General features: G+C 39.2%; 1 protein-coding gene across 1 annotated transcript in view; it reads left to right on the forward strand.

Annotated features, from left to right (window-relative positions):
* Positions 1-17,104, forward strand: part of SPAG16 (sperm associated antigen 16) — a 413,057-nt gene that overhangs the window by 270,434 nt on the left and 125,519 nt on the right. The window lies entirely within an intron of this gene.

Below are 17,104 nucleotides of genomic sequence, written 5' to 3' on the forward strand. Positions count from 1 at the left end.
AATATTTTAGAACAGCGAGTTGTTTTGATTCAGTAAGCCAAAACTTTTTAAAAGGTGGTTTTCAACACTGCTGATATTTATTTTACCAAATGCATGTTAGTTTATTTATTTGAACTGACAAATTTCTTGATCAGGTTTACTGTTAAAAAAAGTCTCTTTCCCCCCAGCAAACACATTGTCATACCTACCTCATTTGTTCTAGTTGACAATGCTTTTATTAATAACAGAACAGGAATTGAAACATGAAAGCAAGCATAAATGTGGGTAAAATCAGACCTGTGTGCTCGATGTTCACAACAGTTCTCACATGAAAGGTCTGGAATAACAGTGTGTTCAGATTTCTTCTGGCTGGCTGAGGCTGCACCCATGAACTCCCTTATAAAATTAACGTGCTGATGAGAAGTTGCACACACGTGGCATGTGTCATGTTCAGTGCCCAGTAGTGTGGGTGTATCCTTGACGTATGGGGAGCTTTCTCTGGATGTTACATGTTGTGGCTGAGGGGCCACCTTCATCTTTTGCTACTCTGTTACCTTCTCTCCTTATTGCATGGAACCTATTGTGCTAAACCCGATGCAATGCTGTGAGCAAAAGCAGTCAGAATGATACATGTGATGGCTTCAAGACAATAAAAATTAGGTAGACCTTGCTCCATTCTCTGTCAGTGTTACCGTCCCATTTTTTGAGAAGAGGGATCTGCGTGTGAAGAAAAGGGAAGGCAATGGCATAGAGTAGAAAGATCATGGTTTACTTCCGTATCAGGTAACTATGGATGGTGTAGGTTAGCAGTGAGAAAGATGACAGAAGGATAAAATCAAGTATAAATGAGAAATACGTAGTAAGAAAGATGGAAGTAAAAGCAGTGAAAGAATAGAAAGCAGTGGTGTCAGGAGGAAGAGAGGACATAAAAGAGCTTTAAGGAAAGGAAACGGCAAACAAAAAATCAGGATGTATTATATATTTTTGGTATCTGTTTTCTGCTCGGAAGCGTCTACCAAATAAAAGGCTCTATAATAGTGATTGATTTGTAATCTCTAGTGTCATTGCCCTCACTTCCCCCCCAAAGCCATCTGGAGGCTGTCTGTAGACAGCCCATTGAAAAGTATGAATTGCAGCAAAGAAATTCTGCCTGGCAGAAAGAGGGATTGGTAATCAATTCCCTTCCTGCCAGGCAAGGCTGCTTTGCTCCCTTTGCATTTGCTGTCTGGTATCCTGTCTGCAAAAAGCCGTCAGAGATGGTACCCGGGGAGGAGCACAATGATACCGGGGATTACAAATCAATCATTCCTGTTGTTGCTGAAGCCTGCTGTTGAACACTGAAGACAGACAACATGTCTTTCGTTCAATAATTCAGTTGTTTTTAAGGATGAATAAAAAATTGGGTGGCATTTCAAGATTCACTGCTGTCTCTGGGCAGGTGGTGCCTGGGGGGGATGATGTCGAGCTGAGAAGCGCAGCCTGGCTGCCCATGGTGTGTGCTTGGGGTGAGTGGTGGGACAGGCGTGCTCCTCTGTGACTGCAGAACTGATTATTTTCAAAGCCAGTGTCTTCCTATGTGTTCTCTCCTCCTTGTGTGTCCAAGGAGCTGGGCAGACCACAGTTTGAGGAGAAAGGTGTACCATTTGCTTTAGAAGTATGAGCAGAAAAGGCTGGGACGAGTTCATAATGAGGAAGGGTGGTGCTGGAGGAGGTTTCGCAGCAGTCGTATACTCAGGCAACTGAGCAAGGTTGTGGGAGGAGAAGAAAACAGCCCCAGACTGAAAACCCAGAGGAGAACAGCTTTGGGGCAAAGTGCCAGAGCACTTGTAGCAAAGCAGTAGCGTGTTCCCTTCCCGGGTGTGAGCTCTTCCCTCCTCCTTTGAGGCCAAGGTGCTGGGCAAGGGCCTTCAGCAGCAGCTCAGGAGCAGGTTAAGGTATCGAGTAGGGCTGTCCTTGCAGGCTGCTGTGACACTCGGAGGTGAGATGCAGGCGTTTAGCAGATGCCACGTAGCTGTACTGTATGAGTTGCCCTGGCACAGGCAGAAGGGGCGCGGGGAAGCATGGCCACACGTGCTGCCGCTGCAGGGGTGGGCCCGTCCCACCGCCGTGCCGCTCAGGCGAGGCCCTCTCAGCGCCTCTGCTTAGGGATACAAAAGGAATAAATAAAAATGTAAAAGAGGAATTACTAAAACTGTCCCTTGATAACTAAACGGTTGATCATAAATTGGAGTGTCTATGCAAATGAAGTAAATAATTAAAAACTCCAAGAACAGCACTGACTAGGTGGTTGATGGCTGGCAATTATAAAAGCTGAATTTTTAATATGCATACATCTAAGGAGCCAGTAAAAATTAGCTCCTAGACTAATGGACTTGCCTTTCTTCCAAGGCAGAATTTTAATGAGAGCATTATTTATAGCAGAGCCCAAGAACAAGCATTTTCTTGCTTAGTCTCGTTTCTTCTTTGCTGACACTTTATTCATTAACCTTTGAACTTCTCTAGAGAAGAATAATACCCTACACAGTGGAGGGCAAAGATCACCTTGACCCCCTGAAATTAGTCATGGGTCATATATTGTTAAGAGTTACGTCTTCTAACAAATAATGTTTATAAAACCCGTTGGTGATATGTCGTTTCATGCTGGTTTCTGAGTCATTTATTTGCAGTTCAGTTCACTGAAGAGAAAATGAACGTAATGTGATATCTCAAGGTGCAGTGCTTCTTGTGCCATCTTGTCTTGTACAGTGGGTAGATATACACCCTGATGAGACATGGGAGGTTATTCTGGCCATATATCCTTACCATGGATAAGAGGTGCTCCATGTGTGGCTTGAAGACGTGCATGGGCATGAATTTATTTTTGAGCTCGGACACGAGCTCTGCCATGTCATTGCAGTGACCCCGCTGTACAGCAGCACAGCTCGCACAAAGGGCAGAGCCCTGCCACAACAGGGATCGCAAACCCAGGCCAGCCTGTGCTGCTGTGGAGCATCCTCTAGCCCGAGGGGGGTCCCAGGGCATCCTGCTTCCTGCTAATTCCCTGCAGGGGGTCGTGGCAGGAGGGACACAAGCAGAGCTGGCTGCAAGCAAAACCAAAGTGCTTTGGTTGAGATTTTAGAATTTTATTTGAAAATTTTCAGAAATGGAATGTAAGTTAGAGTTCATTTGCATTTGAAGTGTTTATGTGTTTTCCTTTTGAGCTTTTTTCTTAAATTCATATTTTTCTACCGTAAAAAAAAAGTGTCCGTACTTGTCTGTCTTCCAATAATCAGGAAAGATCTGACTTAAATTGAGAAATTACAAAACAAATAAAATTAACGAAAGAGGTGTACTTCTTGGGTCTAGGAATAACTGTGTGCTGTCCTTTGTGATGAGGGATACAGGAAAGGAGAATGAGCAAAAAAAGAAAATAGTGGTTTATATTTGTTAGGGCTTTATAATCAAATCACACTGAAAGCATTTATAAAAAATACTAAAATGGCATTTCTAATTTTAAAAAGTATATAACATTGTCTTCTGAAAGGACAAACTTCAGGTTGTATTTTATTCTTTACTAATCAAAATTTTGTGGCTGAAAATTTTGATCTGCAAAACACTTACAATAGGCCAAGACTCGTGCTGAGTGCATGTTGTATCTGAGAAGTGAAATGAAATTTTGTTTTGCACTGCTCTGCTTAAATGTAGTGTCAGGATTCCTCCCACAGCTTTCAGCCACGTATGCCAGCATATTTCCTTTTCTCCACCTTGTAAAATGGGCCCTAATTTCATTGGACTCTCCCATTGGAGAGTAAGACTTCAGCAGAGGCTCAATGTGTTCCAGGGTTTAAAATGCTGTGTAAATAGTACTTTTTATTTACAACAGTTCTTGTAACAATGTTCTTGAAACTCGGATGTTCAAATGATTGAACACTGAGAAGATCATTACATAAGAACTAGTGTTTAATTTAGTAGATGCTTGAACATTGTTGTGGAGCAGGATTGTTGATGTGCATGTCTAATGCAAATAATTTTTTTCTGAATTCATTTGTAAAACTTTGCTGTTTGACAGTAATATCTACTTTGAGATATGTCTATATATCTTAGGAAGTTATCAGATCTATGTCTGACTCGGGTACTTTTTCATCTTACCGAATGCACATGACAACACTCAGAAGGGAGTTTGGGAATGTTTTTAACTTTCCATCACTGGAGCTGCAGGCAGGTTTGAGATGCTGAAACCAAGACTTTAGCAGGGTACAAAAGTGAGTGGACCATACAGTATGTCAAACATAAAATGTATTTCATATATTTTTAATACAAATAGCAAATGTAGACTTGAGAATGTGAAATATTATTTTTGGACAGCATAGCTATCTGTTCCACCAGATACTTTCCTCAGAAGTAGCTGGTTTTGTGTGCAACCAGGTTGGAAAACGAGCAGGTTCACTGGGGTGCAACGCTTCCCATGGTCTGGGAAGTTTCAGCAGGGTTAGGCAGACCTGTCTCTTATCCAATGTTAGTAAGTAGCATGGAGGTGACCTGGAAAATTATTGTCATCTCTCAGCTGCAAATTAGTGACTCAAATATTGTCTTGGGCATTTCACATTCCTTTGCTGTCAGTTTACTGTCTGTATGAAGTGTATCAGCACTGTTGACTTCCCCTTTTAGGAAAGCATCCACTGGGCAAAGCGGGCCAATACAGCATTGCAGTGCCATAGTAAGTGACTGAATGAACTGAGCTTCTGAAGTACTCCTCCGTTCTTTCTTTCACTGCCCTAGTCCTGATGGTGTAGCTCAGAGCTCAGTGGTGTAGGTGTATGTATACTGTGTCTGAACACAAAACTTCTCCACTAAGCCTACTGGACATGTCCTAGTTTGCATTTATTTTCCATTCTTCCCTGCTCTTGGCGGGTTTACATGTACTTCCTGAAAATGTACTTGTTTCACTCATTATACAAAGTTCCACTGAAATTCAAATTTCCATAGGCTCTGTGAAAATCCTGGCCATTTTATCTAATGAAGGATAAGTAAGAAAGTGTCAATATTTTTCATTACAGGTAATGAAGAGCTTTAGAAAACTAAACTATGCAGGTGTTCCCTTCCATCTATGGTTAGTTCAAATTCTCGGAATGTCCTCAGGTTCAGTTACCCAAAAATGATGGCAGCTCCTACAATCATTGTTAGTCCGTGCAGAAACCCCGTGCCTTTGCACACAGCTCTCAGGGGAAACATGCTATAAATCCAGCATCAGCACCTGCCAGCTGTCTCGGCAGCCCCTTCAACACCTTTGTATTCTGTGTCTTGATTCTTCATTGCCTACAGGTTCACAACTGTTTAGGTGATCCTGCGATACAAGGGTTTGTTCCCCAGCCTAGCTCAACTTCTGTGTGGACTTACTGTGTTGGCAAAAGCATGCACAGGTTGTACTGAACGACCCATTCTCCAATACTGTCTCTAGGGAGAACATTTCAAAATGGAGCTGGGAAGTGATTGCCTGACAGATCTCTACCCAACCATGGCTCTGCGCTGTACCCAAGTGTGGTTTCTGTATGAAGTCCTTTCATCATCTAGTCAGTCAAGACACAGGGTGAAAGCCGGTGTGCTCCCATTTGAAGTGGAGGCTTTTCAAGTTCTCTCTTGTATTTTATTTCTACTCTGGTTATTACATTTTTATTCATTCTGTCTTGAAAGACTCATTGCCTATTGTAACTGCATATCCTTTTTTTTTTTTTCCCCCCCCAAAGACGACTTAATTTACTTAGAAATACCAAATATATTACAGAATAAGTAAAAGTAGAAAGCTTTCCTTTTACCTTCAGCCAACTGACAGCTTAGCATCTATGGGGTACAAAGCATTGGGAATATGAGGAAAGAAAGCATAATGGCAAAGAAAAATACAGAAGTGACTTTCTGTATTGTAAAATGTTGCGAACAGAAACATTTTGTATTTCCCCTGCTGTCAATGTGTAAGCACTCAACAGCAAATCAATACTGCCCAATGATGAGTGGTTCTCTTTCTTCATTTTAGTCAGTGCAGCTTTTTGTGGTGCAGGAGAGCAGCAGTGTCGGGAAAAGGGAATGATTTTTACCAGGATTGTGTTGCAGCTGCCCCACCCTCTTTCCCCAAACAAATTCACGGGGACTTTGAGTCTTTAATTTTACATCTTCAAGAATCAGAGCAGAAACATTGGTTTTCTCCCTTGCTGTTTTGTATTCTTCCCCAGCTGCTCCTCCCATCATGTTGCTGAAGGTTGTGTTTTTCTTGTTTGCTTCACCGTTTAATTTCCAGGGGCTTTGCCGTAATGCTGCGGCTTCTCAGCATAGGAGGGTTACCATTCCTGGGGCAGAGGAGGTAGGAAGAAAAAAAGTCCCAACATCAGCTTCTGAGTAACAGCAGTGTGTGTAAGAAACCCTTCTATTCAATCACTGCATTGAACACGGGCAGATTTTCATCAAAAGAAGCTCCCGGAGGGGTTGGTTACTTTGAAGGAAAGACATTAATTAAAGCACTCTACAAAATAGTGGGTGAAGAAATGCATAACATTTCAGCTAGATTTTACGCTACGTTGAGCACTTTTTTGACCTTCATCTCCAAATGGTAAATGGAAATGTGGTTTTGGAAGCCTTCGTGCATACTGGTAGTGCAACTTGGTTGTTTCCTCTGCAGTTCTTCCTAGGAAAAAACACAGCAAAAATGTGATACTGTTACCATATTTGCAGCTGAAGCTGTTTAGAGCCCAGGCAGACTAACATTAACAAATGATGATAATTAGGCTTGATTTGCATATTAAAATTGTCTTAATTAAACACTGATTCCATAAACGTTTAAAAGCTGTAATCGATCTTTTGCAGGCTCTCTTGGTTATTTATATGATCTAATAAAGGCTAGAGGCTTTGTTAATGAGACCTCTATTTCCTAACTTGTATGTGTCAATGAGATTATTTCACTGACAATTACAGAGCAGGCTGCTGTTAATAACTCACAAAACCCAAATGCTGGAATCCTTTTGTCTGAGGCTACATACATGATATAACTCCTTTAATGGGAACCTGCTGTTTACCTTTTCTTTCTGCTCAGATAGGGGACCATGCCGCCACCCTTACTAAGGAAAAATCCCAGGAAAGATATTTCATGGGGAGTTTTTGTCATTGTAAAATCAAGTGTGTGGTGTGCTGTGAGCTGTTTGAATAATGGATCTAATATTTATACAGCACTGAGCTTAGTCATAATACATTTGGTCCCTGATCTAATCCTGGCAACTCTGACAGGCTGAACTTTGTAAGAAACTTTTTTTTTTTTTTTTTTAATTCAAGAGGTAATTTAATCGTGCTGTAATTTTACAAGAGGTCTCTGAAAAGGCTTCCAGGAGTTTTACTTCTCTTTAGTGTCTCTACAGCCTTGTGCCATGATGTGAGCATCTTGGGAAAACAGTGCTAAAACAGATGAAGAGCTCTTGCTTCTCAAATGCTAAATGTTCTTATCACCCCTGCCTCCAATAACCTTGTTAGCACCAGACAAAAACGTTTCGGGGAAAGTGTTCATATTGCTTTGAAATAATTTTTTTCAGTATTTTTATTATTCGATTTTTCTTATTGCACATGAAGGACTATATGTATGTATGTATTTATAACTTATTATGACATTTGTTTTGTTGTGGGATATTCCCAGCAAAGATTTTCTGGTTACAGCCCTCTACATGCACTTCTTTGAAAATTACATAAATAGTGGCATACTCTGTAGTCCGGTGTGTCCAGTCACCAGATACAATGCCACTATTGATGGATTAAAAAATATTTATTCCTTTTTCATTTAAGTCATTAAGTTTATTGGGAAATATTAATAAGCTTAACATGGCTAAACCACTAGGTTGTATTTTTAATGATGAAAATATTTTTTCTTTGAAGTAATCTATAAACTCTATACAACAGGTGGGACTTTCAAAATTGGTGTTTTGCCTAATTCCTTTCCCACCAAGACTGAGTGCAGGTTTCTACTGGGAGCAGCACTATGGTAAAAGAGTAATATTGCTATTCCTTAGGCTGAGGTTCAGCAAGGTACTCCTAGTAGGATTGCTTTGTATGTCAAAAGTCAAAAGGATGTGTTTTGACATCTATTGGTCTGAGCATAAGCATATTTATTGGCATAGGTAATTTCATATGCAATGAAACCTGACGTCAGGTGGCAGGTGTTATTTTCTAGCAAAGGCATTACAAAGTACCCTCATTCTCTGAGTGAAACTGGGAATAATGTTGTCATCAGCTTCAGTAGGACCCACATCTGTTTCATTTTGTGGTATGTCCTTGTGGTAGCATAAGGCAGTGAGAAAAAGGTGATGTCGCTTCATGCAATACCTGTATTTTATCTAAGAGAAACCAACGACGTGTAAGGCCCATAGCATATAAAGTATGCAAGTTTATGAGACAAAGTTTGCCCATTCCTAAATGTAATGGAATTTAACCATCATATTACTGAGATACTGAGATAGCAATTAAGTATTTGTGTTTTGAATGCTAATGAAAACTTAGAAGTTCAGCACACTTGCTAAAAAATATAACTATTTCCATTGCTACCCAGATCTTTCTGCTTTACTTTCTCTTTTTTTCTAGAAAATCTCACTTTTGAAAATATTGACATGAATTTCATTTTGAATACTTGCAAAGTTCTGAATTTGAAATTGCAGAAGATTAGGAATATTTTCAATAGGCATTCACAATCCTTTTTTGTTCCTTTCAATCAGAGTCTGTAGATAGTGCAAGCAGGATCTGTTGTATAGAATCTATGGACAGTGTGTTTGTAAGAGCCAATTTCAACGTTTTCTCCTCTTCCATTGGTGATTTTTTTTTCCCCCAAAATTTTGAAATCTAAAGACTTTTAAAAATAAACTGTTAATTTTTCTTTTTATTTATTTATTTCAGTGACTTCTTTTTCCAATGGATAACTTCTTCAGTGTTTCTAGCCAAATAATCTGGGTTCTCTTCTCTGATCTTGGTCCCTCAGGTCAGCAATACTGTTATTCCCAAAGCAGCAGAAGTTGGGAAAATTGCATCATGGTGAGCAAGTGGTGTGCCTTACATTTCCATTCAGATACCAGTTTCTTTGCCAGGACTCCTATTGGGAACTAGTCAATCCCTTCCTGTTGGGTAATGGGGAAAATAGAGATCGAAGAAGAACGTGACTTCAAGAGTGCTATTCAGCAGTTGCAGGTTAACAAAAGCGAACTGCAGACACGGTCTGTTAAGTTTGCCCCCTTTTTTTTTTCTCCGCTCTCTTTGGTATTTTCATTCTGTGCATCTGCCACTTAAAATTTGGATGAGATGCATTTGATGCGTAATGACTGCCAAAACAAAATTCGCAGTGTGAATGCAGGAGGCTTATAGATTTGTTTATACCGATAGAACTACACACTCTCCAAATGGCTGTTAGACAAGTAATAACTTTGATCTTATTGGCTTACTCCGGATTTATGCTGACTCTTTGAAGGGAAGAAATTCTTTAGCTTTTACTTTTTTCTTTTTTTCTAAACATTTGGGCTACCTCATTTGTTTATTTAGTAATCACAGTTGTGTATGTTCTTGCTTTTGCCTTATAGTCTTTTTCAGTTAAAAACACTTAGTTTTTCCTTGCTCTTGTTAGGAAAAATAACTGGTGTTCTGGTATGAATTCACGTAACTCAACAGTTTGGCAATTGAACCAAAATTGAGCTTCAGTTTTTAAGAGCACTAAAATCCTTCAGACTGATACTCAACTTCTCATCTTCAGATAAGATCAGAAGATAGTGCATGATGTTGCTTTGCTCAGTTGCAGATTTAAGACTTTTGTTACAGGACCAGAGTGGGATTAGCAGGTAAAGAAACACAAATCTTGAGTGCAGATGCTAAAGACAGCGCACAGGAGTGTTAGATTCAGATGTGGGAACCGTATGTGTGAAGAAGCTGAACTATATACAGCCGAACAGCGTCTCATGTCTTTTGCAGTTTTCTTGCAGGCCATGTGCTGTTCACGGCTGAACAGAGGAAAAGTAAAAACTTTCCAAGAATGCAACTTAGATTTCACACCTCCTACCTTTAAAGGTGGGAAGGAAGAAAGGGGTTTGCATGTAGCCCTCTCACCTTTTCTCATATAAAACTAAATGATGCATTCATTGTTTTATTCTGCTTTCATGTAACTTCATTTTCAAAGCCAACAGAAGTTCTGTTGTATTACTTTTCTGTGCTTTCACTCCACTCGTAACTTTGCCAGTTATATTCCACCAGCAACTTCCGCTCATTTGTAATTCGTCTTTTTGATCTTTTTTACATTAAAGCAATAGAGCTCATAACATTTAATATGAGACAGTCCTGCTAGGTTTCTGTCATTCACACATTACTCTCCTGAAAATGGTTGGTATGTTTTGCAAAGTTTTGAAATACCAAGTTTATTTAAAGTCAACTCTAGTTATGTTAAAAATGGCCTGCCTAATTCTGTGGGGGAAAGGCCATATCCCACACTGAGAATTCTGCAGCTAATGGGCTTCAGCATACTGGATTTCCCTGGCCATCCCTGTTCTTGCACCGCTGATCCTTCCCTCGCTAGAACATTTAAATGCCAAGAATTACATTGGATAGGAGGAATGCAATTACTGAATTTGGCTTTTTTGGTGCTGACAGGGTGATGTATGTTCACCTGCCTTACAAATCCTTATTAAGATGCAGTAGCTTCTGCTACTGAAGCCATCTGCCAATATAACCAGGGGAATAACATACAAGTCTGCTTTTAGTGAAAGAATTTAAATACTTTTGAGGGATTTTTTTTCCTGTTTATTTTCTTTTAAAGGAATGATGGGTCTAGCAAAGAAATTTCTCCTTCCCCATCCCTGGATGGTCTGTCATGGCCGTGCAGGTGAACTGCATTTGTGTGTGATCTCTCCAAGAAGAGATGACTTCTCTGTCTCTCTTCACAGAAGCAGGTACAGGAAGGTATCTGCTTGCTATAAAACCTTTTTCCCTCCTTGTATAGTTAGAAGTTTGATGGCTCTTACAGGAGTTTAGTGAGGAGAGAATCCCACACGGTCATGTCTGTTTAAATACTGCCTGTGGTTACAGGTTTCCACAGACGGCAGTACAAAAATCCAAGTGTCAGTGGAAGACCAAAAGATAATTTACTTTTATCTTGAGAACAAAGCTGAACAGAGGAGCTTTTTTCAACTTTTTTTTAATTCATGAAACATTCATCTTAGAGTCAGGTTATATTATGCTGGCAAGAAGATAATCTGTCAGCATTTCTACTATTATAACTCTGATTTTTAGTGGTTTTTTTGAGAGCCTTAGAGGTTCACTTTGAACAGATTTAGCATACAAGGTCTTGGCCTAGAAACACACTTTTCCTCTTAATTAAGAAAAATGAATATGACTGCATGTTGAGTGCAAAAGACATACTGCTATGTCCGTGTGAAAGTTCAGATGCAGAAAAATGAGATAATTCAGGAGTGTCCCACAGCAAGGTTACTTCAGGTTTTTTCCATATTTTTAGTAGCAGGTAACTGAAGTGAAAGGAAGGCTAGTCTGTGATGAAAAGCATGGTGTTAGGCTTAGCTGGCAGGCAGAGCTCTATTTCTAGTTCCTATTACCTACCAGCTTTAGAAAAACGCTTTCTCAAGTTGTTAATGTTTCACAGTATAGAAGCTGTTATGTAAGTTCATGCATTTTAAAGAGATTCAAAATTCTTTTGCTTCTTTAGGAAGATGTAGTGAATAAAATGTAAAGTAATAATAATGATTTCAAAAAAAGCTGTCTGTGAGAAAGGGAGAGCACCATAATAGCAGACAACCCAACAGCTGATGTGCTTCAGCTTTGGTGTATGTACCTGCATCTGTGAATCCTTCTGTAATAAGGCACACAAATGACTTGCAAATTTATTCCCCAAGTACAGGATTACAAAACATCTGAGGAATTCCCTGGCCTGATGTTGCCCTTGGTCTAACATCAGGAAAGAGTCTTCTCCGCATGACTTTCCCCCCAGGCTCTATTCCAAGGAAGGAGAACAGAAGCAAACTCTGTGCTGAGGGTTTTGTGCTTAAGCTTATCAAGTAAAACCTGTGGTGACAGATGGTAAAATTGTTTTACAATTTTTTTCACTGCTTACTATACAGATACCGTACGTCATGTGCTTGTAAGAGCCCCTGAGAGGATAGCTGGGGGATGGATGCATTTTTGCCTTGCTTTGAGTGGTGCCCTCTGGATGAGATGGGATGGGGCAGATGGAGAAGAGAGCAGCTCTTGCTGTGAGCAGCTGGGCTGGCCTTGCGGGGAACACGCACAGACTTCGTGTGATGCAGGAAATTGCTGAAGTGAGTTATTACAGGCTGGGCTGAGAAGAGGCTGAAAGAAAGGAGCTGTCTTGCAAAGGTAGAGAGGGTAGGTGTTTTTAGAATTTTTCCGCCAGTTTTTGTGTTCACTTGTCATATCTCACGAAAGTGAGTTTTCTCCCTTTAAAAAATTACCTTGTTATGGCTTGTGTTCTAATAAAGAGATCCACACCCCTTTTGATGTTTCCAGTGCACCTACCTCAAGGCAACAATGCAGGCAGTTCCCCCCCAGTGTGGAGTGTCTTCAGAGCCCACAGTTCTGCTGGATATGTCACACAATTCCTTCAGAGCTTGCTAGTGCCTTGCTGATGCAAAGCATAGGTACACCAAGCACACAGACTATGTCATGAATAAGGCAGGGATTTGAGTAGGAGTCATGCTTTTAATTTTGCACTTTGCTGTAAAAAGAAAAGCCTTTGGCCATATTCAGCAAGGGAGACGGAGAAAGGTTAGACCTTCCCCAATGAGTCAGTAGTTGGTAATCATGGTACGCTTAACATGACAGTTGCTTTAGGAAAAGTTCAAATTTGGTGAAGTGAGCTTCCAAAGTATTAGATTATTTGACTTTCTGGACAAATTTCACCTATGTAAAATCAGAATTTTCCTTCAAGGTACTAGTTTTTTCCCCTCAAAATTAAACCTTTCATGAGAAACTGTCAGGAGGTTTTGTGTGGTTTTGATAAAGAGAATGAGATGAACAGTTCCATTGCTGAGTGCTTTGTGGTTTGAACAGTTTTCTTAGTTTAGTCCTTCTAAATGAACATATTTTTTTGAGTTAATTTCTAAATGAACCAAGAAATTACAAATAAATCTCTTATCTGAAGGCTATTTAGCTAAACCTCATATTCAGATGCTGTTATCTAAAAGCTCATATCATATCAAATTAATATAGATAATTACATATTGCACCTAGCGTATTACACTCAGCTTGTTCTAATGGATTTTTGAATTTGGCAAAGTAAGTTTGTTCATGTCAGCCTTTCACGTATAGCAGGGTATTCAAAATCCAAAAAATAATCAAAAAAACCAGCAGAGTTTAAAAAACATGAGCAGTTTTTAAATGATGCTCAACAGGTTTTGGCTGCATGCTTTCTCCAAAGGTGCTTGAATTATGGCTTGTTAGGTTTGGGAGTTTGTTGTTGTTGCTGCTAAACTGGTAATCAAAGTAAGTATAGGAGGATTCAGCTGCTGTGTTACATAGTTAATAGATTTAACTTAATTCTACAGATGCAAACAAGCTGTAGTGTATTAACTATGATTGCCTTCAGCCTGTCTTCTGTTGCCCTGGTATTTGTGTATCTATGTGGACACAATAGGAAGGATTTACAGCAGAATTTCACTATTGATTCCAAAACCTTGGGCTTTTATCCTGTGAAAGTAAGAACAAAAAATCATTTAAATTTAGGTTCCTTGTTTAACTACACTTTTGCAGCAGGATTACTGTTCACAGATCCATAGTTCCAAAGGTCAGGGTATCTACGATACTGGATTGCATTTAAAAAAGAAAAAAAATGTTTTCACTATCTGAAGTTTTTTATATAGCTCCAGTCCAAGGCAGGCAATTAATGTCTGTGTTCGGTGGAAGCTGAGACGTTGATAGGCTCCATAAGATAATGCCATGGTGTTTCTAACAGCTGATTCTAATGTTAATTTCTGGGTTTCAAACTGGAAAATTATATGTGTGTGTGCATGTGTGCATAATCATTAAAAAAAAAAACCCAACAACAATGCAGAACACTATATTTTGTTTTCTTTGAATGTTGCTGTTATCTGTGTATTTTCTGCAAAGGACGAATGTATGGTTATTAATGTAATTGGGCAGCAGCTCAAGGAGTGAATAGAACTGAGACTTCTTCCATTAATATTTCAATCAAGACCTGATGACTCGGATAACAATAATAATGTATTCTCAGTAATTTACTGCCCTTTATACTACTCAAGAGTCATATGCAAGGAGGCTGGATAAACCCTATGGGTTAAATATGGAAAGAATTGGCCTTTTTACAGCTCCAGAGTTCTATTCTGATGTTTTGTTGTTTCTTCTACTCTAGACTTGTGATAATGTTGTCTCTGTCAGTGAGACCTTGAAGGTAGCAGCAAAGAAGCATAATTTTCCAAACTGACAACTCCCCTAGCATTAAGACAAGATCCTCCTTTTTCCTTTGCTCTTTTCCTTGTGATACAAGTCCCAGGTGTTTGCACTGGCTAGTCTTGAATCTTAAAAAAATTCACTTAAAAGGCAGATGCATACAGCTGGTTCCTGGATGACAAGAGACTGTTAGTAAGCCAGGGACCAATTTGCAAGATGCTCCAGTGGAATTGCACTGAAGAAGAGATGCTCCAAACTTCACTTCAAGGGAGATTATGCCTGGTATATAGACACCCTGTTCAGTCCCACACCAAATGAAGCAGGGGTCCTGGTGGTGTTACACTAGATTATTTTATAATTAATGACTGAAAAGCAGAATGCGTGTGCAAAAGGGGTGTCATTAACTTACTGCTGAGCTCTTGATGCTGAAAGCTCAGTGCTGTCTTAACATGAGCTCTGATCCAGAGAATATGACTGTTTGATTTTGCTGGGGTGTTACAGCTAAATAGTAAGATTTCCAGTTTTGGTTTTATGGCATTTATGTCTGCAGAACTCAGATTTCCTGGTGTGGGTAAAGAAAACACTAGCTATGCATTGAATAAAAATAAAGTGGCACTTTGGAAATTTTCAGTGATAGTATTGAGAAACACTTTACAGACCCATTGCCTTTGTCTAGCTTTTATTATTATTTTTATTACTATTATTAAAATCCTTTTCAGTTGCTTTGTACTGAAGTGACTTATGGAAAGAAAATCGGAAAGTTCATATTAATTTTGTGTCATGGCATCCATGTGGTTTTCTTTTTTTTTTCTTTTTCTTCTTTGTGCTAGCAAAGTTACTGTGTATGTATTGGTAATTGAGAGTGTCTGGGGGTAAATTCTATGCCCCACTAAGCAACAGCAAAATTCTTACAAGGGCTACATTTACCATGCAAAACATGCACTATTTGGTTTGTTATCATGGCCTGGGTACGACTGATACTGCTGCTAGGTCATAAAGTAGATTTTATGTCCCTGGAATTTTTTCTTGCTGGACTGCTCATGTATGTTTGGTTATCTTGGTTGCCTACTATGTTACCTTTATCAAATTTGATTTCTGTGTCAATCTTGGGGAATTTTGTGCAATAACATTTCTATTCCAACAGTGAATTTATAATTGGCTAATAATCATTTAAATTTTATTTTTATCAGGATTTATTGGTTTGTATTATATAATTTAGAAATAATGTAAATATACAAGCTTTTGGGTGGTTTTTTGTAGCACTTTTTCCCCTTGCAAATCTGTTGCAAACTATGGAGGACTCAAGAACTGCAGTCTGGCAACCTTTTTATGCTTAAAGCAGGTGATGTGCTTGCTCTTTAAAGATAGCGGATTCGTCTTAACAGTCCAGAGCCTATTTTTCTTGTTATGTTTGTCTTGCAATCCTTCCATGGGAATAATACAAATTTCCTAGTTTAATCTCAATAGCATACGTGGCCTTGAAGGAGAGACTACTTCAAGACAGAGAAGTAAATGAAAAATACAGTAAGGTACAAAGTAGCACTTGCCAAACTGGCCTGCTGCCTGTTTTTTGGTGACTTTTTTTTAAATAAAAGGAATTCTGTGAAGCATTAAATGCTGGGCTTTATCAGTGTTTTGTATTCTAATGCCACATGAACAAGACTGGAAAGAGTCTCCTCAGTCTCCAAGTTCAGACAAAAGATCACAGGCAGAAAATCATTTTCCATACTTTTCAAGCAGCTTCTTACAATTAATGAGATTTTTTTTATCCCCACTGCTTGGAGTGGAGGGGAGTTTTCATACCTCACTGTTTGACAACTGTTTTCTAATTTCCAGCTGAAATTTATCTGTAGATAATGAATACCTATATGTTCCTGTGTCAACACTGCTCTTCAGCTTCAATAGCTCTTTTCCCTCTTTGCTCTTAACCCCTGAGGTATTTATAACAGCTATCTAATCCCCTTTAACGGCTGTTTTGTTGGACTGAGTTCTCCTAAATGGTTCAGAGATGTAATATGAACTACACAATATTATTGAGTACTGTCCCTTCAGAATTACTTTGTGGTCAAACCTCATTAACTACTTTCCTGAAAGGACTCGTTGCAAACAGTGAGAATATACTGATAAAGCATGGTGATGGTAAAAATATAGGAGGTTTTGTCAGTGAGAAAGAGAATTGAAATATCTTGTGTCAGAGTGGGAATGATTTTTTTTTTTTTCTGGTGGTGGTTTGGGAGAATTAAAATGGAGTTAAGCTGATGGTATAAACACTAAAAGCATGACAGAGGTAGGATTAACCTATGCTACCCCTGCTCCTGAGAGATTGATTCACGCTAGAATAAGTACAAAGACAGAGTACGAGGATGTGTAGAGGAATTTCAGATCTTGGGTTTGGGTTCTTTCATCTCTCCAGAAAGTGCAACAAATTATCTTTCAATAAAATGTCAACTTAGAGTGAAAACTTGTTCTTCAGGATATGATTACACTGTTCAAAGCTGGTGTTCACTTTTAATAGAAAGTATTTTTATTACTGTTACACATGAAGACAGTGATTTTTATGAAAACAGAGAAGCACACCTATTTTTAGAGGTCTTGAAAGTGTCCCATCTTGAAGACTGGGTTTTTTAGCAGGAGGTACTGTGGTTGGATGCCTCCTGTACTGGGAGAGTAAGTCAGATATCAGTGATGACATCTGACATATGTTACTGCATTA

Source organism: Falco naumanni, chromosome 8 (assembly GCF_017639655.2).
Source record: "Falco naumanni isolate bFalNau1 chromosome 8, bFalNau1.pat, whole genome shotgun sequence".
NCBI lineage: Eukaryota > Metazoa > Chordata > Aves > Falconiformes > Falconidae > Falco > Falco naumanni.